The sequence below is a fragment of the Aythya ferina genome (genome assembly GCF_964211825.1).
Source record: "Aythya ferina genome assembly, chromosome: 12".
Lineage (NCBI taxonomy): Eukaryota > Metazoa > Chordata > Aves > Anseriformes > Anatidae > Aythya > Aythya ferina.
Window position 1 is genome coordinate 15,851,590 of NC_140308.1, and position 23,873 is coordinate 15,875,462.

The following is a 23,873-nucleotide window of genomic DNA, read 5'->3' on the forward strand; positions in this document are numbered from 1 at the left end:
TTGCTCCTTTTCACTTCATTTTCAATTTTAATTTGTTTTCATTACAACAGAACAGATCATTAACTGTAAACAGGTTCATCATAATAATACAAGCATCACAGAGTATTTTAAAAAAATCAATTTCCTGTCACCTTTGTTTTATTTGTTTCCCTGTAAGCAATAGTGATTTGGAATTCATTAAATTGTGTAAGAACCTCCAACACAACTCATCTGCTCTTGCTTGAGTACAAAAAATAACTTGTTATCCAATGTTTCTGATACAGTACTTTTATTTCAAAATCATGTGAAAAAAATCACGCATGACTTGTGCAACACACAGTGCAAGCAATACCAACTGTTGTACAGCTGTAGTTTGCAGGTTCCCAAAAAGGGCACGTAAACAAGTACAATGCACTTCAAGGACTCTGGACATCAATAAAATGGATTTACTCCCAACAAACTGCTCAGCAGAGTAGAGGGAAGGAGGGGGAAGGACATTGCTTCTTGTTCTCAAGAATTCTTTTGAGCACAGCCAGAGTACAGCTGTCTATTGGACACCAACAGCAGATTCACAGGACAGCTGTGTTAGGAACACCAATGTAAAACTAAGGTAAGTGCAAGAAAAGCAGAGGGGTTCTGAGCTCTAGGAACATACATGCCCAAAATATATTTGTTTGGTGTAAAACACTATTCCTCTGCCGTTACCAATTCTTATTCTTCAACCTGTAATCATCTTTATATTACAGCAGGTATGGGGCAATATCCAAAATAATAATTATACTGATAAAGTCTTGACAATTGTCCTATACGACAAGTATTATTCGCAGGCTTCTGAAGTGTCATATAACATAACTAGACTGAAATACAATTGTGACTCCCAAATAATTACTTCGGTAATATGTATCTGTTAATGACCACCAGTATTTTTCTCTAAGACAGTTGTCATAGAAAAAGGCTACTTATACTGCACTGGGTTTTATTCACCTTACTGCAGAGACCATCTCTTTTCTGCTGCCAAGATGCTTTTGCTATATGTAAATATTTAATGCTATTGCCATCAGTCACCCTGTGCTCATATTGTCTGATCAAGCATCTATTACTGTCCGCTAGACACGCTGGAGGATAGCATTTTTTCATGTCTACGGCTCAGTCACATGCAGGCCCTACTTCGCAAGGGTTCTTCGAAGTTCAATAATTCATTAAACACTGCACAAAGGTCTGCATCATTTGCAAAAAAGCCTGATTGTAGAGAGTGCAAAATTATCAAAGCAACCCTAATAAAAACGTGATTTTAAAAGCAAAAACATTGTATGTTGTTCACAAGTATTTTATTCATGCACGTGCACACACTGAATTCAGGGAACAGGCTGTAATGCTTTATACAATAACAAAGAGTGGACTTGTACTGAGGGTACTGGAGCCAATCTAGATTACAGAAACAAATTTTATATCAGCAGAACTCCCAAGCAAAAAATACAACTTGATAGAAGTTAAAGCATACTGGATATATTTTAATTAACGTAATTCTCTAAAACAAAATTAAAAAACAGAGGTGAGTTTTACCCATTTGCAGTTGCATGCATCACAACATTTTTCTGTTTAACTAAATTCATAGCACTGTATGTAACAGATCTAAAAAAGCTAATATACGTAACTTTTCTATCAACATTATCTCTCAATACACCTTCCAATAAAACACGTTAGAATTCAGACTTCTAAAACACTGAAGTCCTGCTAAGGAATTAAGGCAAATGGCCAGATTTCCCAAGAGGCTTACCTAGGATTAACAGATCTCTTGAAATCAGTCTCTTACTTTGTACGTAATGGTGCAATTGGGATGCAAAATATAGAAACCCAAGAATTATATCATAATCCAGTCTTTCAGCCACGTACAAGACATCAAGTGAGGGCAATGCAGGTGTTCAAGGTACCTGAGGTTGATTGGTTTGCTTGGAAGACTTAAGCAGGAACAACTAAGCAAGGAGAGGTTAAAAAACCTTTAAGAAGATATTTTGAATGTGTTGCTGTCATGATCTTTCAAGGAGAATGTTCTGAAATAAAAGGAAAACAATTAGCTATATGACACATAGGGCAGTGCTTAAAGGGTCCGAACCATTTTTGTTTCAAATCTTTATTTTGTTTAGACAAAAGGGAATCATTAGCTTTTTTTTTTTTTTCCAAACTTAAGAAACAGTAAGCACCACAAACAGACCGTCATAGAGTGCAAGACAGCACAATTATTCCTTCTTTCCCAGTGGACTACCACCCTTTATGAACATATGACAAGATCCAGCTATTCATCAGAGAGGCTAGAAAGAAACGAAAATGTTGAATTCAAAAGATCTGCCTTTCAGTTAACATCCTTAATGTAAATTAGGGTTAAATGTGAATAAAATTAATATTTAATCACTTGAAAAACTTCCATTCCTTTATTCTCTTTAAACTCTACAACTTAATTATAAAATAATGTAAAACAAGTGTAAATTTAAAAGAGTCATTTTGAAGACTTGCATTAATAGTTCAAGACCTAGTGACACTGAAGAAAAGGAGGGGAGTCCCAACATTATGTTGCTTTAAGGCACCTGTGTGATTCTGTTGCGTGCACGCAGGCAGCAGGAGCAGGAAGGCTGCCCCTGCCTGCTGGCAGCCGAGCACCGCTGCAGAGAGAGGGGCTGGTGGGCCACATGCAAACTCCTAGAAGAAGGGTTCAGCATGTTGCTTCGCATTTACCTGGGAAGGAAGAAGTTGGTGTCATACAGGGGCACGGCCCAATATCTAATGATGCAACATGATGCATGGTGCAAAATCAGGAGAAAAAGCATCAGCACAACTCTCCAAAGTCTTGCAGTGCTTGTGGAGTCTAAACTGCTGCCCCCTCAAACTTCGCTAAGGAAATCCCACGCCTCATGAATCCTGTAGCCCTCGTGGTTTGGCACGCAGCAGTTACTGTTACATTGTCTGCACTTGCCATCCATCACTCTGCTGTGATGTGGCTAAGAATTACTTTCTGTTCTAACACAGAACTTTTTGAATCATAAAAAGAACATAAAAAAGCTGAGGTTTTTCATAACTTTGTCTCTATGAAAGGTAATTTGGCAGTAAATACCTAAAGGGGTGCATGCTGCCATTCCTCTCTATGCATACTTTGAACTAAACCCAGGTTAGAAGTTGTCTCCTCGCACAATAAGGAAATTCAAAATCACTGCAATGTTTCCCATTCCTTTCCAGAACATAACCCAAGCAGTTTGTCACTTGCAAGACACGCACAAATGAAAGACAAGAGCGAGCTTCCCTGGGATGCTGCAGTCACACAGGGTTTGTAATGCTGAAAACCTAAATCCAAGAACTTCTTCCAAATCAGCTTTTGTTGAAACCTCTCGCTTCTTCTCTTACCCCCCAAAGCTTCCCCCTGCACCTGCTGTACTTGTTTCGACAATTTTCTCAGTTATAACCAACTTCAAAAAATTTGGCTTCTACGAGGATGCTCTGTTAGAAATGGCTGTAAGTAACAAGGAGTCCCAGTATTAACCTAATTCACCAAATAAACCCAGCAGCATTCTCTATCACTAAAGAGTAACACTCCCAGGCTGTTTTACTGAAGCAAATACACTACCAACAAACAGCAGCGCTCAATCCCCAGGTGTACTCAAACGTAACACAACCTCTCCTTCCGCAGGGAGAACTCCACGCAGAGAACCAGGGTCACCCTTCCCCAGCAGGGCTGGGCTCAGACGGGCACAGCGCTTCTGTCCCTGAGTCAGGCACGGGCTGGCATTGCATTTCTGCCCTGCATAAACCAAAGATACTGTATGTCATATACTTTACAAATATAGTTGTGTTTGTTTGTTTTTTAAGCAAGCTGCAAAGTGCAAAAGAAAAGTGATTGAAAAATGTGTTGTTTTTTTCCAGTACAAAGAGGCCAATGCTTCACTGAGCCTAAAAAGGTTTATTAGAGCCGACTCCTACCCACGCTGTGATGGCCAAGTCCCTTTCCTAGTTGCTTAACTTCTGCTAATTGAACTTCACTCGCCTAGTGTAAACGAAGAGGTCTTATTTACTGTCCAATAACAGGTTTGCTTGCCCCTTTCTGCAATCACATTGTTTACATGGACTTGGTTGACTGTACTCCAGCACACAACATTTCTAAACCTGAATCCCAATCAGGGCTACCCTCATTAAAAATATGACCTTTCACCTGCTATGAAGCACTGCTAACATAAATTACATTTTGTTGTAGCCCAAAGGTGATAGAGATGAGAGTAGGATAAACAAGGAGTAATACAAAAGCCAGTTGGGTCAGCCTTTCATTACAGCCCTTTCAGAAGCTATTAATCTCGCTTGTAGTCAGTGGGCTGAAAATAATTACTTCTTCTAACCTATGTTGTACTCAAAAGCAGCAATAAGGACAGGTCATGCAAGACACAAATAATTCTTGGACCTCATAAAACCACTTCAAATGGTTTTAAGCGACCATCATGGCACGTTACTTCACATCCCACTGACAGGAGAAATCTCAGCAGTATCTCCTGCACCTTACGTTGCGTCGTCACCTGGTCCAGCTGCATGTGGCCATAACATGCCATGAAGAGTACATAAAAAGTAACTGTGGCAAATGCAGAGGAACTACAAAACAGCTTTTTTGTTTTTAAAATGTGAACAGAGAATGCTTTTCATCAAGTCCATCTTCATTTACCTTTCAAATCAGGGTTTGCACTTAAAACTATGTAAGAAGCAGGCTTCACTTAGTTTAATCTAGCTAGCACGTCTTGGTTGCTTCCTGAAATACAGAGTTAGCACGGACCTTTAATACATTAAAAGATTCTCACGTTGACAACAAACAGGAGAACCCTGGGAATCACACTGCTACAGGGCAGCCCCAGAAAGAAATTACACTTGGTAACTCAGTGGCAGCTGAAAGTACTGGCTGGAGAATGTACAGTTACTTGGAAATTACAGGTTGGGAGAGCTCGCTGCCAGCCGTCAGGCTCCTAACAAGTTTGCACTGAACTGCATATGCAAAAAGCCGTATCTGCCCAAACAAAATGCTTGCTTAAACGTTCATCCTGTTGTGCATAAGCCATGGACAGATGGCTCTAGAATAAAATGAAGTTAAATGCTGTCTGAAAGCTCTGCCCACTAACAGCAACCTAGTGCTTATTCTTCTGAACTAAACGGCTAAGTGATAACAAGGAAGGCAGCAGAAAAGCAGAAATTTTGGGTTGTGTGGCATGAACAAAAATCCTATTCCACACTTGAGCACATCAGCATTTTACATACATCTGGGCAAGACCTTTTGCCTAGTAGCTAGAAGAGACTCGTGTTTCGCTGCACGCCACAAACAGCTACTGTAGGATGAGAACTGTGGGACGCTAACCAAAACTTCAGCAGTTGGCGCTTTTAATCTACTCATCAACTAACAAGCAAAGTACACATTTCAAGTTATAACCAATACTTACCACGGCCCATTCCTGAATTTCTACTGGCATCTCCGAAAAAAACAACCACACATTTATCTTACTGGTAAGGTAACAAATGGCTGAGGAAAGGAAAAATGGAATCAAAAACACTTACTGTATTTTTGTAGTGATAGCCAAGATTTCCTAATTTTGTTTGTTTTGTCATTGCTACTATTATTAACTTCTTTAAGTATAACCTACTGTATATAGGTACAGGACCTGGAGTCAGAAGAATTATTCAGTTCCAATTCCCTGTTTGAATGTGATGAAATCAATTAGCTTTCCTGAGGCTCATCTCTCTAATCCTCTATCTTCCCCCAAAATTCTTTCAAAACTTTTATAAAAAATAATAGGAAGCTCTCCCATGAATAATTTCAAATATCTCTGCCCCTAAACTAGTGTATAAGCAAACCCAGCCCGCTGTATAATAGGGACCTTTGCAGATGTAAGGAGGAGCACTAACATCTGGTTCAATTTAGAGCCAACCTAAGGGAGTACAGTGCCAGATCCTTCAGCACAGCTAAATCACCTCACATCAGATCTACTTCTAATGATCAGAAAATCAAGATGATGAAAGCAAAGAAAATTGCTTCAGTGTCTTGCTACCTAGCTATTGAACAGCTGAGCAATCTGCCCAAGGACAAAAGTGGGCATGCCAAAAAAAGGCAGGTAACTGCAAAACAAATACTAGCAAATGTTTAAGAAAGCAGAAGTAATGCCAAATGAGGTTGATGTTCACTACAGGCATGTTAGAAATCTAGCCTCACTGAGGTAGTTCCAAGAGGTCCATGCAAGGGTTCAAGGCTTTGGAAATCTCTCCCTTCCCCCTCCCCAAAAGCACAGGAATTCCTGTATTTCAAAGAACCTGGTGCAAACCCAGTTACAAGCCAGTCCTTATGAAATACAATGACAGATTTTAGTAGTAGGCAACAATGATTTTGTCTACCTGCATCTTTCTTTTAGTACTTCATGGCCAATTACAGTAAAAGTTGCTCAACAGGATGCATACATAAGAAAATCCCTGTCACAGAGCAGATGCAAATTTAATTACTTTAAGTTAAACCTTCCATCTTGTCTAGAGGTCCTTCAAAAATGCAACTGTAAACAAGCACTACATTGCAATCAGGTGTCAAGGGCTTATTTGATCTCTTGCAAAATATGTCACAAATCACTGGCAGAAAGTGGGTCGAGAGAGAGAACAAAGGAAGAAACTGTCAATGGACTAGGTAGCTCATGTGAGCGTGCCTATTAGTGCACTGGATCTTCCTGCTCCTGTCTAACGCTGTCCATATAAAACCTTCTTCATTTGACAGTGTTCTGTTATCCTGCATTTGATGTAATTTTTCTGTAGTAAGCAAAAAAAAGAATCTGCAAAAAGAACTGATGGAGTAACTGAAAACCACTGAAGATTCCAAAATTGTTCTGCTAAAGTATCACTTCTGTGCTATTGCAGTTGGCTTTTGTTTTTTGCTTTTTTAAAATACTGTTACATAACTTCCCGAGGCTCTCAGTATGTATGGGAAAATGGTCACATTGAAGTTGGAAGGAAACGAACTCTACTTTGCACAGAATTACAGGTGGTCCCAAACAAGGAATAGGTGCCGTCATCTTAAGAAAGTGAACAACAATATTATGCATATGCTTTGCTTCCAGCCAGTTGTACGCGGTGCACACATTTTACCTTTCATTGAAACATCAGGTACTTTGGGGGCCTAGAAGCAAAATACCAGATAGCTCTCTGCAGCCTGATCAGTCAATAACTGCTCATTATGAATTCCTCCGCTAACTCAGAATGTACAAAGTATTAGTACTTCAAAGAAATTTGAGAATACACAACTGTGAAGACATACACAACTTGCCACAAGAGGTATGAGTACATTTTGCTGCACACACTCAGTTAAACGATCCAACTGCACAGTTATGAAGTATCATTAAAAATGCACAGAAAATTCAAGACTGAATATGCCAAACATCTCAGTTCTTTTGCAACCTACACAGTTAAGCAATAGGAGGACTGTGCTACTGGAGCAACAATGACTGAGTGGTCTCCGTGGCACAGCTTCTCTCAAGACCTACGTGCTGGGGGGGAGGTGGCAGAGGGGTGTGGGGAGCAAACTAACCCAAAATACATTGGATCCAACCACCACGGCCACATAGCAGCACGATGTGATAGTTGTGGGTCTGTGTTCTGTAAGATCACCTAGAATCCTTGGGCAAAGGCAGACTAGATCTTGAGTACCTAAGCCCTTCTACATCCTAGTGTACCTCCTATAGCCTTACAAGCTGATCTAATACCTATTGCCTCTATCAAACTTGTCTTAATCTAGCAAAGAATTTACCACAACTGCATTTCTTAAATATACTTCAACACCAACGTCAAAAGCTTTATCTTCACTTTCTGACTCAAACAGTGCAATTTACACATAATGCTCATCAGAAATTTTCTGTTTATGCACCCATGCGTTATGGGGGAAAAATGGAAAAAATTGTGTTTATAAATTGTGGCTCTACTATGTAGTGAGATAATAGTCCAATGCACTTCCAGGAAACCAGGACACAGCCTGACTATATGTAAGGCAATGACATTATCAAAAACTGTGTCTTTCACACCAGAGAAGCCCTACCTAAAACAGGCTAAGGAGCTTCTCCTTCATACAACTAGAAGAATCAGACACTAGAAAATGAAGTATTTTCTTCTTTGGCTTACAAAACCAAGCTTTTCTACGCTAATCTAAGCTAAAAAACAAACAGAAAAACAGAACAAGGAGGGCTAGGAAGCTGACTGCCTAGAGTCATTTCTACTCACCCAAAATTTGATTAATGCCTACCTTCTGGTGCTAGAGATTCACAAGAATCAAAAGTAACTTAGGTTTCAATGACACAATTAGTTTTTCTTCTCAGAAAAAGAAAAGTTGAATCTGACTGGAGATGATAAATCAGGCTGTATAAAACAGGAACCCCAAAGCTGCTTGTTTACCATTCCCCTCTACTAACGTTGGCAACAAGATAAACCTAAGCAGAAGACAGAATTGTACTTTTTTTTTTTTTTTTTTAATAGAAATCTTCAGTTGCTGCTTTAGAGGGGTAGACCAGTCTCTTTAACCTCGAAGTACATAATCCTAATACCACGAACTAACAGGGGATAAAAAAAAAATAAATCAAAAACAGTTGACTGTGAAAAAATAATACTGCTGTTCAGGCTCCTCAAGTTTGTATATCTGTAAAGGGAAAAATGAGACAGAAGAAATATTCAGAATTGCTAAATGAAGAAGGGAAGGTACACTGGGCAAGGCCTTACTTTGCTTCCTCTCCAGGCTATCTCCCCTATGTAAGCAGGGCTGTATGTCATATTTACCAAGCCAGTAAGTTGAGTTTAGCCACGTTTAATACGTACCACACATAGTACTGAGCAAAGAAACCAAACTGCCGAAGCTCTCCCATCTAGTTCGCTTGATTAGCGGAATGCACCTTTAATAAGCAAAACCAGCAGGTGCTCTCACTTCCTTTTAAAAAGGAAAATTTCCTCTTAGTTTAAGAAGAGAATTTTGAGTGTACGTCATTTTATTCACATATTAGGTAAGAGTAGTTGCAATCACTTAGAACAGGCTGGCTGCATTTTTAAAATCCATCAGGTTAACAGTGCATTTACCAACAAAAATACTCTGCATCTATTTATCTCATTCCAACAAAATTTAAACAGTGCAATGCATTATTCATCTATCCATATTATAAACTGTTGTGTACATTAAGTGGATAATATTATTAACACTGATGTTTCTGTAGGCTATTCATAAAATAAATGGTGGACAAAGTAATTCCATCTATTACACAGGGAATTCAATAACAATAATAATGAGAAAATTGCAATAGACATCGTGAGTAATAATCAGAACTAGAACGACAACTGTAACAATATATCCATTGTGGAAATGTTCTGATTATAGAAACAGACTAATCTGCAATTTTTCATCACTGATAAACTCTGGAAACCAGCCAGAATTCCCATTATATTTTATCCCTGCCAGTTTGTGCCTAAAACAGCTGCAAAAAACCTACTTGATTTATTAATTTAATGAGAAATAGATAGATGTTGTTTGCTGTGATAGAGGTATACGTGCAGCATGACATCGTACCGCTATACCTGCCTCAACACTCCAGCTAGCAAAGTGTACTCTACCTTCCCACGTCTGTAGCTACAAATGCGACACAGGCAGTTTTGCCAGCATCATGTCACACAGCTCTCCTGCCTTGTCAGTCCACGTTCTCCAAGGCTTCTTGTTAACATTTACAGGCACCATGTGATCCTGCTTTAGAGGCTGCAGCAGTGACTGCTTGTGTCAGAACAGAGATCGAGGTAATTTTCTGGTTTGAAAGCTTCAGTGGTCTTAGTTCAAATTTTTATTACCTCCAATACCTTAACATTTTTACTGCCGCAAGTACAGTAATGCCTAGAAATTATCTGCAGAAGCACAGAAAAGTGTATGGCCTGCTGTAAACACAATTGAGTACGGCTAAGATTAGCCACAAAGAGTCCAGCAAGTTTTGAAGAGGGATCACAACAGAAGCCCTAGGACTGGGCATCCAAGCCACTCACCAACAGTACGAGTTTGTGCAGTCAGCACGCCACGTGAGATTTTCTACACACACTGCCACTTCAGCAGGAAAACACAACGTGTGGTGAGCACCAGGGACTGTTACATAAAGGCGCCCTAGGACAATGCCATCCATCTTGTGTTTTCTGCCTCCTGGTAGGGCTGCACGAACTTACCAGCCAGAGACTAAAGCAGGTGAGGTGTGGTCCAGCTTCACGGTGCAGGCCAGATGGGGAAGATGCTGCACTTGGCAGAGAGCCCAAGGAGAAAGCCCTACAGGGAGTTAGGGAGAGGCAAACACACTTGACAGCGAGACAAGAGCTCTCGCCCAGGCATCATCCATGGGGATCCTTCATTTCCCTCAGCTCATTTTGTCACTGCATATGCACAGTGTGACTGAATGTATTATGCATGGCAAATAATCCCGCTGCTAGCACTGTCAAGAAGTCACTGAGTTTTTATTCTGCGTGCAAAGGGCTGCAATTTTACACGTGCAGATAGGGTTTGGAATTTTCAAACATTTCCAAAAGTCAATCAGAAAGGAGAGAAAATTAGGGCTAGGGTCACAGGGTAGATTCCACATGCCAAAGGTTTTCAAAAAAAAAAAAAAATCAGTGCCGAGGTGCTGAACATGCTCTCTTCTGACAGAGCAGCCCAGACTCGCAGCCAGGTGTCTCTTCAAAGGACTCAACGACCAAGTCCCAGCAGGTGCTTACACACCAGCAGGCCACATGTTCTCACGCTTCTTGTTGGATTTTTTTTTAATTATAGCTATGTTAACATCCCAAATTAAAGAATCCTTCCATTCCCCCCCACCCTGAAAGCGTTAATTATTACTGTTCATTACCTTTCAAAACCAAGAGCTAACAGATGCCCAAGCGAACAAAGAGTTGTCTTTAAAAATTTTGATTTAAAAATTACAATGTAATACAAGCACTAATTTGATGATAGTCGGCTTCCTATCCAGTGAAGTCTCACTCTTATAACAAGATATTTATTTTTTTTTTTGAACACCAGTCAGCAAGGACCAAGTTAGGCCATTGACAAGGCCAGAATTTACATTGATCACGTATTTTTCAGTTTTCCAAAGTTAAATAAAGGTTACTTCACACCTTTTCATTATTTTAACAAAGTACTAAAATACTGATTTATTCTCTCAGATGTTCAGACTTCAGTTGGTAAGTAACAAAAGGAAGTGCCTGCTGCAGGCATACGGCCCATAAGGTTCCTCGTAAAGCAATGGTAACAGATACTGCACTCATCTAAAAGGATGCTGTAAATAAATCATACGGCCTGTTTCATTATTTCAGAAAAAAATCCGAGCTTTCAAACCAAAGAAAGTTATGACACAACAAACTCACGGGAGAAGGATCTTTGGTATTTCATCACTATCTTGTAAAGCACAGACCGCTGCTGAAACACACTCCATTTTAAACATCAATAAAACTCATAACAGAAGTCTTTCCTTCATTCTTAAATCCAGTTCCCGATTAGCATGAAGACCACCTTCATTTGATTTACAGAATGCCACAGATCTATTACTTATAGCTCAAAGGACATTGAATGCTTTGACGTGTTCCAGGTCTGCAGTTTAAATCAACTAAATTATTATACATCTCATCACTCACGGTTACGTTGAGTGCCTGTTCTGTTACTGCTAAATGAATTGTTACAAAACTATAAACGTTATGGAATGCTGCAGAGTCCTTGGTCTTTGACCGGAGACCACTTATTTCCACAAAACAACTGAAGTGCTTGTATTACCTCCGTGCATGATTAAATACCGCATGTTGCACCGTAACAGGTGCATCAGAACTTCAAGATACGACTCAAAATATGTCAGCTTTTTTTGTGTATGTACAAAAAGGCCACAGACAAGCAGAAAGCAGGGTTAAATGTCGAACTTGAACCTTGAGTGTCTGAAGTCGTCAGAAGGAATCTCTTGATACGTATCACGTGTCCTGCGATACCAACAGCTTACACAATAAGAAATCTCCACATTTCTTCATAGCCTTGTTTAGCGGCATGAAACAGTTCCTTCTTTCTACCCCTGAGTATATTTTATCAGTAGCTAGAAATGTCAAATACTTCTATGGTAAACAGAAATATCCTGGCCTTTTTTTTTTTTTTTTTCCTACACACCAATACTAAAGAAGGTGACAATATAATCTGCCTCGGGCAACTCTATCACCAACCACAGTAGACAGGTCATTTTCCTTTTATCAAAGAGGAGAGTAGGTCATCGCATTTTAGTGCATGTTGACACCACCGCTAGTAAAAAGAGATAAGAATTCAGTGCCCTTAAGGTGCCTTAACCTCTATTTTACCTAATACAGATATTTCACAGCTATTGCATTAAAGGCAGAAGAGAGACAGATTTGTACTCTGGAAGAATGCACTACAAAGGTCTCAACCTCTGTGACAAGCTGGTATCTGTACTGCAGAGAAGGTAGGTGACAACAAAGCACTTCACTTAAGGTACCTACCTCTTTTTATTTCGCATAACTTGTTTAATTTTTTTCCTGTAACACCACAGAGCATCATGCATGTCTAACCTCTCAAGCACATGTCCGCAGTTTCCAAACATTTTTAGAAGTTGGAATTAAAAGCATACGCACATCTCCTGCCCTCCTGAAAACAACTTTCAGAAGTTTCTCTGCTTGCTTAAACCATTTTGCTTTCAGTCGGGATATCCTAACTCTGAACGCAAAGTAATGACACTTACCTATAGTTCCCTTTAATCGTTGTCCTTGTGCTTTCAAACATTTGGTTCAAACATCTTAAACTTGAAAGATGCTTTTATGGCAATGCACCTTACATTGTTTAAGACAGTAGGGGAAAAATGCCACTTTCTAATTGCTAAATATGCAACTATCTGAACATGACAAGTTACATTTTATTGCATTTTCTGTTAATAAACTGGTTTTAAAATAATGGGGAGATAAAAGAATCTGCTTACCGAGAACATCAACACAAACTGCTCAGTTATTACCAAGGAGTGGACAACATTCACAAAAGGACTTTTCTTTTTGGAAAACTATAAAGATGAAATGTACTTGCAATAAACTGCATGATGGATGGTCAGTTTCTTCTGCACAAAAGTGTGAAATGTTACTTCAAAAAGGGCAAAAGAAATTCTGGTTAGAAGAACAGATGTTCTGTACCTTAGGAGAAATGGGAAATTTGCGCTTAAAGATTCTAAGCACAATTTCTTCTTTCCCCCAGGAACACAGCTACAAGCAGTATAGTTAACTCCCACTAGAAATTAAAGCTTGATTTTTACAGAGGAAGAACAAAACTTCTTCCTGAAACGGGAAATAATATTCCTTTATTCTGGAAATTAGTCCAGTTAATTTTTCTATTTGTTTCAGTAACATCTTCTAAGCTACGCAGGCCAAGAGAGCAGTTCTATGTGTAGAGACCATATCAACAAACAATGGTTCATCATTTAAGCACTATTTATGTGCATATTTATACTTAAACTGTTGCAAATGTGCATGGATGCCCTTACAAAATTTAGTTCTCCTTCACCAGAAGGTATTCCACCACCTATGAAGAGGGAAATATCAACCAAAACTTAGTAACAAAAATAGTGACCAAGAATAAAAGTTGTTTAGAGGAACGTGATTTTAATGTCTAGTAGCCAACCATTTTGCTCACCAAAGAATTTTGTACGTGTTTTATATGCATACATACATGTGTATATGCATGCAAACATCCATCTGAACACATGCATTTTATACTTCATTTCAGGCAAGGCACATACTAATGCATCAGCAAAGACTGAAATCAAGGAGTAAAACTTTTAATAAACAGGAATAGCATTTAAGATAAAGAGCAAGACAACCAAAACCAGAAATTGTCATGACACAATCTAATTTGTTAGATCAGTGCATCTGAACACAGGTCTCTTGCAAATGGCATTGTAAGCAAAAAAAAAATAAATCTGTTTTTGAAATTACATACAGGGAAAAATAGCTTGAAAAGAACAGTTATTGTCACTAATCAACTTAATCAATTTGGGGGATTTTATTGTTTATAATTAAATAACATGAGGATGTTTTAAAATTAAAAAAAAAAAAAGTGTATCTCATAGCCAATTAGCAATATAATGCTATTTTTATGCTTTGGACAGAAGTTGTCTGTTACGAACAACCTCTAGTGAATCTCATTTTTTAATGTTGATATTTATACTCTGATGTAATGTTGATACACTATTTCAAATCTGAATGAACTGGGATGTTTTGAGAAGAAAAAACAGATGCATTTAACATTTAAGAAATAAACTGCAGTTACAGATGGTTTTGTCCAAGTGACTAGTGAATATGATGTTAAAGCAGGATACAACTCTTCCAAACATGAAGTAATTCTTGGTATTTTACTGTACCATAGCTTCCACAAATGATTCGCTTGCACACCAAGCTTGCGTTCCTAATTAACCCACTGGTACAATTCCTATTCATTTGATTAAGAGTGAGGTTCAGGCCCAAATGTCTTTAGCATTCATTGTTAGAAAATAGAAATATGTCTCGTGTCAAGCATTTATCTTAGTGATTTTCAGGTTTATATATTCAGTTCTTTATACTCAATTTTGATGCTCTTTTATGCACTGTGCACTGTACTTGAGAGAAAAATGACTATTTCACATGGCCTTGGGTTTCTTACTTTATTATGATAAATCCTATCTTCTGTCAGAGTCTTTCGGGGAGGGTGGGGGGGAAGGTACCTGAAATAAACAATATTTCAGTCATTTTAAGTTCTCAAAACTGCTTTACAAACCACACAGCCTGACCCCCTTCTCTAATATCACATTACAGCAAGATCCAAAGTAGCTCTCCTCTTTGACAGCTAACCTCAGGCACCACTGGTCTAGCCTCTTGCTGCTTACACTGCCGGCTGAAAAGCTGAGAGGATACGCAAGACAAGCTGAGAGTTTAACTGGCAGAGCTGTTCAAATCTAAATCGTGCTATCTGAAACTTAGACCACAGGAGACAGCAGTTGACTTTTTACCCTGGCAGCCGATTCAACCTCTTGGCCCTGTGCAAGTCACATGAATACATTTAGCCACACAGAAACGATCTCCCTATATTATGATCAAAGACGCGTCCGGCACACATTTTTTATGCACATTTGATCACTCCGTTGACAGTCGTGGAAGTTAAGTAATATGGACTGCTGCACATGGGCTTCAAACCTTGCTGGAGCCCAATGGCAGGCTCCTTCTGACAGTCGAATAATGACAGGCGCGTTGCAGGCCGATGCCCGTCATTCAGGAGCACCTCGGCCTGCTCCAGCCGTTGCGCAGCGACTAAGTGGACGGTCAAAGGTTAAGCTCGAAGAAGACAGCAATGAAGGGCAACTGTCATGCACCGCTGAGTACTGCGAGGCAGCGAGGAGGGGTTGTCTTCTGAAGAACATGCAAAGCGTTCTCATTCTGTCCAGGCAGACACATATTTGAAGGTCCTAAATGAGACCACTGCCAATTCATGAAGAGCCAAACTGACAGCATGCCATTCAAGCTGTCCGTCACAATTTGGACTTTTTTTTTATTTCAAATCACAAATGCATGCAAAGTATAACGTTAAGCACAACTCCCAGCAGTTGTTTTAAGCAAGCCAGACTTGGCAGGGTGTAAGGGGTGAGGGGAAAGACATCTAAACTCTCCCTTCTTGCTTTCAATATTTAAGTATTTCACAGGGGTTTCTTCAGTTTTCATGCAACGGCATGCATTTATTTCCAGAATTACATCTCTTGTACCCCTTTTATACCTGGGTTTCTTGTGGTAGTAAAAGGCAGAGCCTAACATTTTATAATTAGGGTTAACACAATCACCTGGTATTGCAATTTTGCACATGTACATTAATATTGCAACACAGGAATATATTAAAGCATGCAAATAAACGCTTTGCATGAGTCTCTAAATATCCTAAGCATTTCTGTTATGAATGGTCCAATAACAGGATTTCCTATTTGTTTAAAAGCACTGTTTTGTGGGGAGTTATGGCTCGAACAGCATGATTAACAATGAAATAGCAGTGTTTTGCATAAAACGTATACATCTTACTTTTAACCCATTGCCAGTAAAGATGTATATTTCTTACTTAACATTTAAATTATGTGATCATATTCACACTTGCCTCTATTAACATATAAAAGACTCCAGGAAAAATAGAAATACTTTTGTTTTATTATTAGATAAACAGCGATGCCTCTCATCTTTCACACAAAACCGTGCCTGACACTAAATCTTCCCAGGCTGACAAAGGATCATGCGGGTTAGCTCTTTATGCCCTTTTCATGAACAGTCCATCTCTCCCGCACGTACAGGGCCAAGCCCTGCCCCTGAACAGAACAGATCACCACGCAAGCCGCTCGTTCCTCTTTGCTGGGTCACTGGCATCGTCCCGTTTGTGACACGACTGCTTTGTATTGATTTCTGTCCAACACGTTAAGGACCTTACTCGCAAACTGCGCTTCACAAACTAAAGAAAAAGTGAATCGGCATTATTTATGAGGAATACGCGTGGATCGTGAAGCATAAAGCCACGTGCCTGTCACACCGCCCTCCAGCTCTTCAAGGCAGGGACTAGACTGCTATGTTCTATTGCACGAGCCATACTGGTCGACACCGGAAAATCGTAGTTAATGACAAACCTACTTTTTAAATCACAATGAATGGCTTTCAGGAAGCCACAAGCATAAAATCATTTCAGACAAAAGGACACCTAAATATGAGGTGAGAGGATACACCAAGAGCAAAAGGTAAGCACGTTGCCTATCCCAACTACTTCAGTAAGGACATTTCTAAAGCAGTTCAGGAAGGCTGACCTGCAGTCTATCAGAACAGTTTAGGATCAAACTCAACTAAGAGCCCTATTATTTACAGGGACCCAGCACCAAAATTTGTCACTGCCAGGTGATTTTGCGGAGTTTTCCAAAGTACCGGATCCTGGGCTCAGGAGCTTTTAGGAAAGTTTCAACTCTCATTTGCAACAACAGAGAACGGCTCATGGAAAGTGACTTGAAAACATGAACTCTAAGAACGCAAAGAAACCAGAAGGCAAGTATACAGAATAACAAAGCACTGGAAATTGCAGTACTGGCCAGGGAAAGACAAAAGAAAACATCAGAAGAAGGCCAAAGTGGGAATCAGATCTCCTGCTACATTTCTGGTTGCAGGAAACAATTACTGGTACGTTACTGCTACCTCTGTAGTGTGCAGGATGTAACACAGATCTGAAACACAATACAAAATAATTCTGTCCCCGAATCTACAGAAATTCCCCATAACAGATTCAAGAAAAAAATGTTAAAGAGGAAGGTGCCAAGAAGTGTGGTTTTCTACTAACACAAGAGAAGTTAAAAGCCTTCTGAAGTCTTAAAATACACTGCTAGGAAATCAAAGCATCGGTAGAGCTCATTGACTGCCTTTACCTCAGTTTCCTCCACATGCAAATACTCTCCATAAGCACTTTCCCACTGATTCATGACTGATACCATGTGACTGGATCACACGACTATTTTTCAAACACCAGTGGTGTAAATCCAGGAAACAAAAAGCAGCACACACCAAAAGGCTGCCAGGCTTGACAACACGGAAGCTTAATAGCTTCTGTTGTAAGGAATCAGAGAAGTCTGTGCTAACTTGACATTTGTCCGAGTCCTTTTCCTCCTGGGAAGTTTGATCACCATCAGCTTTACAATGCTCAAAAAGAAACAAAAGCTGCATCACCAGTGTGGTCTGCTTTTCACATGTCAGAGGGAAAAACCAGAGCAGTGAAAATCCATGGGACGTAACAGCCTCTGAATTAGTCAGCACAGGAAAAAAAAAGTCTCCTCCCTACTACCAAAGATGCAAGGAACCACAGAGTTGACTTTCCCATCTTACGCTAAATGACTGACAAGGGAGTAGCTGGAAAGCATGGAAGGGACCTGCCTTTGGGACCTGCCTTACCTCCCACGAGGTCAGCTCTATTATGGCCACGTGAGAACTGAAATTAGTTGAGTAAAAACTACCAGTTGGCTCCTACCTGGAGAGAAGACAGAAGGGGATTTTTTGTGAATTTCGTAATAAGTGAAATACATCAAAAACTTTTTCCTACATTTAAGAAAAAACTCCAGGCTTACAGTTTCAGACTGATCATTTGGTACTATTTGGTACTTTTGGTACTATTTGCAGTGGCTTTATATTGCCTACCATAAAAGATGCCAGTTATGTAGTCTCAGAATAAGCTCTACCCTAAATCCATCTCCTTGGCAAGATCTTTCCATAATTTTTCTGCCTATATGTATAGCACAAGTGTTATGTTTGACAAATGCTCATTAAAAGAAAAAAATCTTATACCTAAGTAAACTCCAACTCCTTTTCAATCCAGAAAGACAGTCATTTGACTGTTTATGATGAAGGCCCCAAATAACTTTCTCCTACAGAGTCTCTTTGGATTTAAATGTTTTATTCTGCTTTTATTCTGCAGTTAGGTACACACACACACACCCCACAGAGATGTGTTCAATATTCTGTCATCCACAGCTGTTCCCCATCCCAAGATTTAGATATCAAGTATCTCCTTTGAGCACCAGCACATCCTTAGCTGCTGCAACATCATTCACATCAGAAGCAAACATGTACAAATTGAGATCCTTCCAGCTTTAAAAGCTATTCTTTAATTTGCATGAATATGTCCCTTCGTACACAACTTTCAGACAGTTCTTCCCAAACACAGATTAATGTTTCAAGGGGCCCACTGCTTTGAGACAGATCTGTAAAAGCTTCTTGGACAACTTCAACATCAATTGATTGGGCTTTCAACCCTTTAAGTGCTTGTGCACATCCCATTTCCATTCACAGAACAACATATTCATGTGCATTTGAACACAAATTTTACCTGTTAGACGGTTAGAAGTATACACAAGGTGTATCACTCCACAGAGTAATAAAAACAATGGCTTTCAGTCCCAGAGCTGCTTAAGCTTACTTCTTCCTCTTCACTTTTTGGTGATGAAAACCTTACCTGCTCTTTACCTCCACCTTTTCACCCCAAAGCACATACACACACTGTGCTATTCCCTAGCAAGAACCAGTGCATGAAATTTTTGCAGTGGGTCGCTTAGCTTGAAGTAAGCTTTTCCCATTGTAGACTCATGCCTCTCCAGGGAATTCCAGGCAGAAGTTTCAGTAATTTTAGTATCTGCAAGGAAACATGCAAATCAGACCCTGAGCTTAATATTAGGAGTTGTTGGATTTCAACACAATTTGAGGCCTCGGAACAGAAGCAGCAGCATATTTTAACCAGATACCTTTTCAAGTATTCACTGCATGAAGTACCAGTTGCCTGGGGGTTATGAAATAATACTAAAAACTTTATAATCATTCATTGATTTAGTTTTGAGCATAGTATATCATTTGAATCCAATGGGAACATAAAGAGCTATTTGTGAGGTCAACCACAGTACAGACAGAGGCTGACATGATATCGATGGCAAGGTGGAAAGAAATTGCCAAATACAGCAGATCAATACCTCGTTTCACTGTTACAGCCTTCTGCAGACATAAAATATATATCTTTACAGCTACGAAAATAATAATAATGAAAGTGGGAGATAAATGCTTCCCTCAAGGTAAACTATTTGATTAGCTGAGGGCAAAGGTGACAATAGCAGTTACACTGAAGTAACTTTACAGTCTTAAATAAAAGTGGTGGGATGTGCAGCAGATAAAAGGGCAAAATGAAACAGAGCAAGTTCTAGGAGATACAGACGTTATTCTTTTTAGAAAGAATGTAGTATAAGTGTACAAAGGCAAAAAAGTGTATACTAAATAAGGTAGAACAGTTTCTTCCCATAGTAAGCCTCCAGTAACTTCAAAAAAGTTTTGAAATTACAGCTCTATCATTTTATACCCAGAAGACAAAGGTAGGTTCAATCTGTCCCATCCCTAAAATAGTAAGACATATTCCTAACCGTGTTTGGCACTTCACTCCTGAGTGAACAGGATACAGTAACACACTACAGTGCTTTTCAGTCTCAACTAAAAAGGGGGTCACCTGATATTTTGGATGCTCTGAGCCATTAAAGGTTAATTGAATAATCTGAAAAATGGATGAGTTATTAAACACTGCAGAGCCCAATTCTGCTCCAGGTGAAGGCTGTGCAAATTTGACCACCAATTCCCCTAGGCACCAAAGCAAGCTTTACCATTTACAACTGGCCTTTCTTGCTTTCACTAAACTTGTCAGATGAAACTGAATCTTACATGCCATATAAGAGAAAAGTGTAATTCTTTATTTCTTTTTCCAAATCTGTAAATTGAAGTGACAGTAGGCCCAGTACTGCATCCCCAGCAGGGACGTTCCACTACAGCTTCATTGCACAGATGCTGATTTCCTCCTGGAACCGCTACGCCTATAAGCCAGCTCCAGAATCAGAAGACAACAGGGTCTGATGACCCACACGCACACCACTTAGCTTTCTGAAATTAAGTCACATGCTAACAGCTTGCAAAATAGTATATCTCTAAATTAAATCAAAATTCCTCTTCAGAGAAAGTGTTCATACAAAACTGAAAACTCAATCCACAAAGTTTTATCCTCTACAGAACACAGAAAAGATTTCCACAATGCACTTTCCCTGGTGGGTTTGGTGCCCCCTCCCTTATTTTTTTTAGAATTTAATTTTCCTGAACACAAAGTTATACAAGTTATACAAATATCTGAACAATCATTAAGTATGTTATAACAACAATCATCAAGGTTTCAGACACTGTATCTCTAGAAAAAGAGCTGCCCTTCCAACCTTTTTCAACTCGATTTTACAAACCCAGTGACAACGCTTATTGAAGTACTTACATGTACAACAACGCTTTTGGAAAGCTTCAAAGATGATCATTTTCTTTGTCTCAGTGTTGCTGTTCAAGTACATACCAGCATAACATGCTCAACCACAGCCTAGCTGCGAACTACGACAACAGAAAACTTTTAAGTTCATCTTATATTTGGCTTTCGGCTGGGTAAGCGAATGCCTCCAAACCACTATCATCACACAAGCAGCTCTGCTGTACGCATCTCTCGTCTGTGCTCTTCGGAATTAGAGAAGCGGCTGTTCACTAAGTAAACAAATCAAGCAAACAGCATCTGCTCAGTTCCTACTTTTTATGAGAAAGGGTTGGTAGACAAGGCAGACGAGAAATCAAAACCATCACAATTATCAAAAACAATCTTCGAAAACATCCGCCCTTCCCTTGTAATTACCCATAAATATATCCAATGAATACAAGAAACAGAGGAGGGGTTTGCTTTTCCCAGATTTTTATTTTCACTGCCATGAGTGTATTTCCATTCGGGAGCTAAGGAGAGACTCTGAAAAGCTCAAGAACGCCACCCTTTTCCATTTAACACAACCAGCTCCACAACTGTTTCCAGGCAAGTAGCAGGGAATTTCATCTGTTAACAGAAGTGGATTTGCTTCTCCCCACATCCAGAAAATACAATTAATATTCAGAATAGATAGCCGATCTTGTTACTATAGGATCCAAAACTTCCCCTGCATGGGATTTTAAGCATTTACTACAGACATATCTGGTGCATTTTCCATTTGCTGGCAGGCAATCAGAGCTCACTCAGAGTGTCTATAAAGTTGCAAAATAAAAATTTAAATCTCACGCTGAGAAGGACTACCCAGAAAAATACTTCTCTTCTCAAAAATGTGAAAACACCCTAAGTGAGAGAAGTTGAATCAATTAAATTAAGACAAAAATAGAAAGGAGAGTGGTAATTAGCCAAAAAAAAAAAAAAAAAAAAAAAAAAAAAAAAAAAAACCACAAAGAAAACCACACAACACACACCCATACTGTTGGTTTTGCCAGAGCAAATACCAACTTGATACTACAATCACCAATTCATAAAATGCATGGACCCGGCTTCTTTAAGCAAATGAAGCAGTTCTGCATCTTGCCCTGCTTCTAGAACCACCAGGAACTCCTCCCACAAGCTGCCAAGCTACCAGTGGCTGGGATGGGGTAGGAGCTGTTTTAAGTTAAAATAAGTCTAATGCAAGCTCAGGGTTAATGGAGCTACTTCCTACAACCATGTCCTATGAGGTGTAGCAGCCATTACACCTGTGCCATACAACCAAGCCAAAAACCCAGGTGTCACTTGGCTAGATGCCGTACAGCTGACAGACATATGCTTAGAGTCTTACTTAGCATACAAGTCTACAAACAAATATAGGAAAAAATAAAAAATAAAAAAAATCACAAAGCCAGCCTCAGAGTGCGTATTCTAATATGGCAAACCTAAGAATGGCTTCTACACCACCGTGTTGTAGATGATGAGGAGCCAGGCCAACTAAAGACCCGCAGTCCCTTGCCGTAGGGCTCCTCTGACATTACTCCCATCTGCAGGAGCCTTGCAGCCCTAAGCAATGAAACACCAAATCATGTTTTCTGTACCCACGCTCCTTGCATCCTTGGCTCCAAGACACTAGAAGACTCTAACACATGAAACATAGATCTGTTCTTATTTACTGCAAAAAACAAGAGACTGAACGTAAAACAAGGTGTTTAATAAATCTGGGGGGTCTGAAGCACCAGTATAATTCAGCGCACCAAGACGGAGACGCGCTTCTTAATTAAGTGGGTGATGTTGTGGTTAAAACAAAAAGACAACCCTGGGCCATAGCTAAGATTAAGCACCCACTCTTCCAAAGGAAGCTCCTACTGTTATCGAGATAAAGGCCTTAAATCACAAAAAATAAACCATCTAATAGTCTGTATTCAATAGTAAGTAGAAAGTCGGGACACAGACTGATTTGGATTAACACATTTTCAGTTATAACAAGTAATTTTACAGAGGATTAGTATCTTGATGGTCTGATCAATACCAGGCACTGCTGCTATTACAGATGAAGAGAAAATTACCCCTCCAGTAATAAAGTGTGTATGTCTTGGTTCTCCTTCATTTGCTGAGTCCATTACTGTAATGGTCCCAGCATTAGCAGCTGAGGCAATTTAAGCAGCAGCAGCAACGCGATGAGTTTAAAAGCGGGGAACACTGGCCACTCATTCTTCCTTCTATTTTGTACTGCATATGCAAGGCTTCTACCTGACCACTTCCAACACACAAATCGTGTGTTATGTTACTATCAACACTATTTCTTAATTATTGTCTCATTAATAACGAGACGGGCCAATAATGTGATTACCACAAAACTTGCTGCTGGCATATTGGCTGCTGATTCTGCTAAAAGCTGCCCGCCATCTACCTACGCAGAAATATGACATGACAACAAGCTTATTTAGCTGCAGCTAAGCTGTTTCATTAACTTTAATTTGCCTAAATACAACTTCTGAAAGAATCTATTTAAGCTGTCAATTAGAAAAATTAATGTTTTTATATCTTACGAGGCAGAACAATAACGGGAAACAAGAAATTAATGTAGTATTTGCACAAACTCTGATGCGACCGAGTTGATATACTTTGTTGCATGGCCCGGGTAACGTTTCACCATTAATCCTAAAATCTCGTAAGTGCTTTGAGATTACTTGCCTATTTTTCCCCCTCAGCATTAATATGCTGAAGCAACCTATTTCATCTCAAACATACAGTATTTTCCAGCCAGCAAAAATAAGGATGATGCAGGAAACATGACTTTTCATCGAAATCCCAGCCAAACCACTATGTTCCCTTCTACTCCTCGTAAATAAAACACACACAAAGCTTGGAGTTATTTAAAGCTTTATATTGCCTTGCCACTTTGTCTAACGTCTCACAAATGTGAAATTGCACATGAATATCTTTGTAAAAGCCCTTGTGAATATTCAGATATGTGCATATTGATGCATTTATTATT

General features: G+C 39.4%; 1 protein-coding gene and 2 long non-coding RNA genes across 10 annotated transcripts in view; 1 reads left to right on the forward strand and 2 right to left on the reverse strand.

The window, feature by feature from the left end:
- Positions 1-23,873, reverse strand: part of FTO (FTO alpha-ketoglutarate dependent dioxygenase) — a 245,289-nt gene that overhangs the window by 218,511 nt on the left and 2,905 nt on the right. The window contains exon 1 of one of the 6 annotated variants that reach the window (XM_084533343.1): positions 20,873-21,263. The exons of the other annotated variants lie outside the window; for them this stretch is intronic. The gene's annotated coding sequence lies outside the window, so the exon portion shown is untranslated. Of the gene's footprint in view, positions 1-20,872; positions 21,264-23,873 lie in introns of those variants that run through there. 6 annotated transcript variants of the gene reach the window in all.
- Positions 114-18,359, forward strand: LOC311443272. Of its 3 annotated transcripts, none has more exons than XR_014697171.1 (4): positions 114-589; positions 3,208-3,294; positions 12,364-12,476; positions 14,845-18,359. It is a non-coding gene; the product is annotated as an uncharacterized lncRNA (long non-coding RNA). The 3 variants fall into 3 exon arrangements; XR_014697172.1 differs by having other exon boundaries at positions 14,876-18,359; XR_014697173.1 differs by lacking the exons at positions 12,364-12,476; positions 14,845-18,359 and adding exons at positions 3,656-3,786; positions 3,889-4,023 and having other exon boundaries at positions 443-589.
- On the reverse strand, positions 1,286-3,766 carry LOC311443273. The gene is made up of 3 exons (XR_014697174.1): positions 3,642-3,766; positions 2,562-2,709; positions 1,286-2,030 (listed from the first exon to the last, which is right to left on the reverse strand). It is a non-coding gene; the product is annotated as an uncharacterized lncRNA (long non-coding RNA).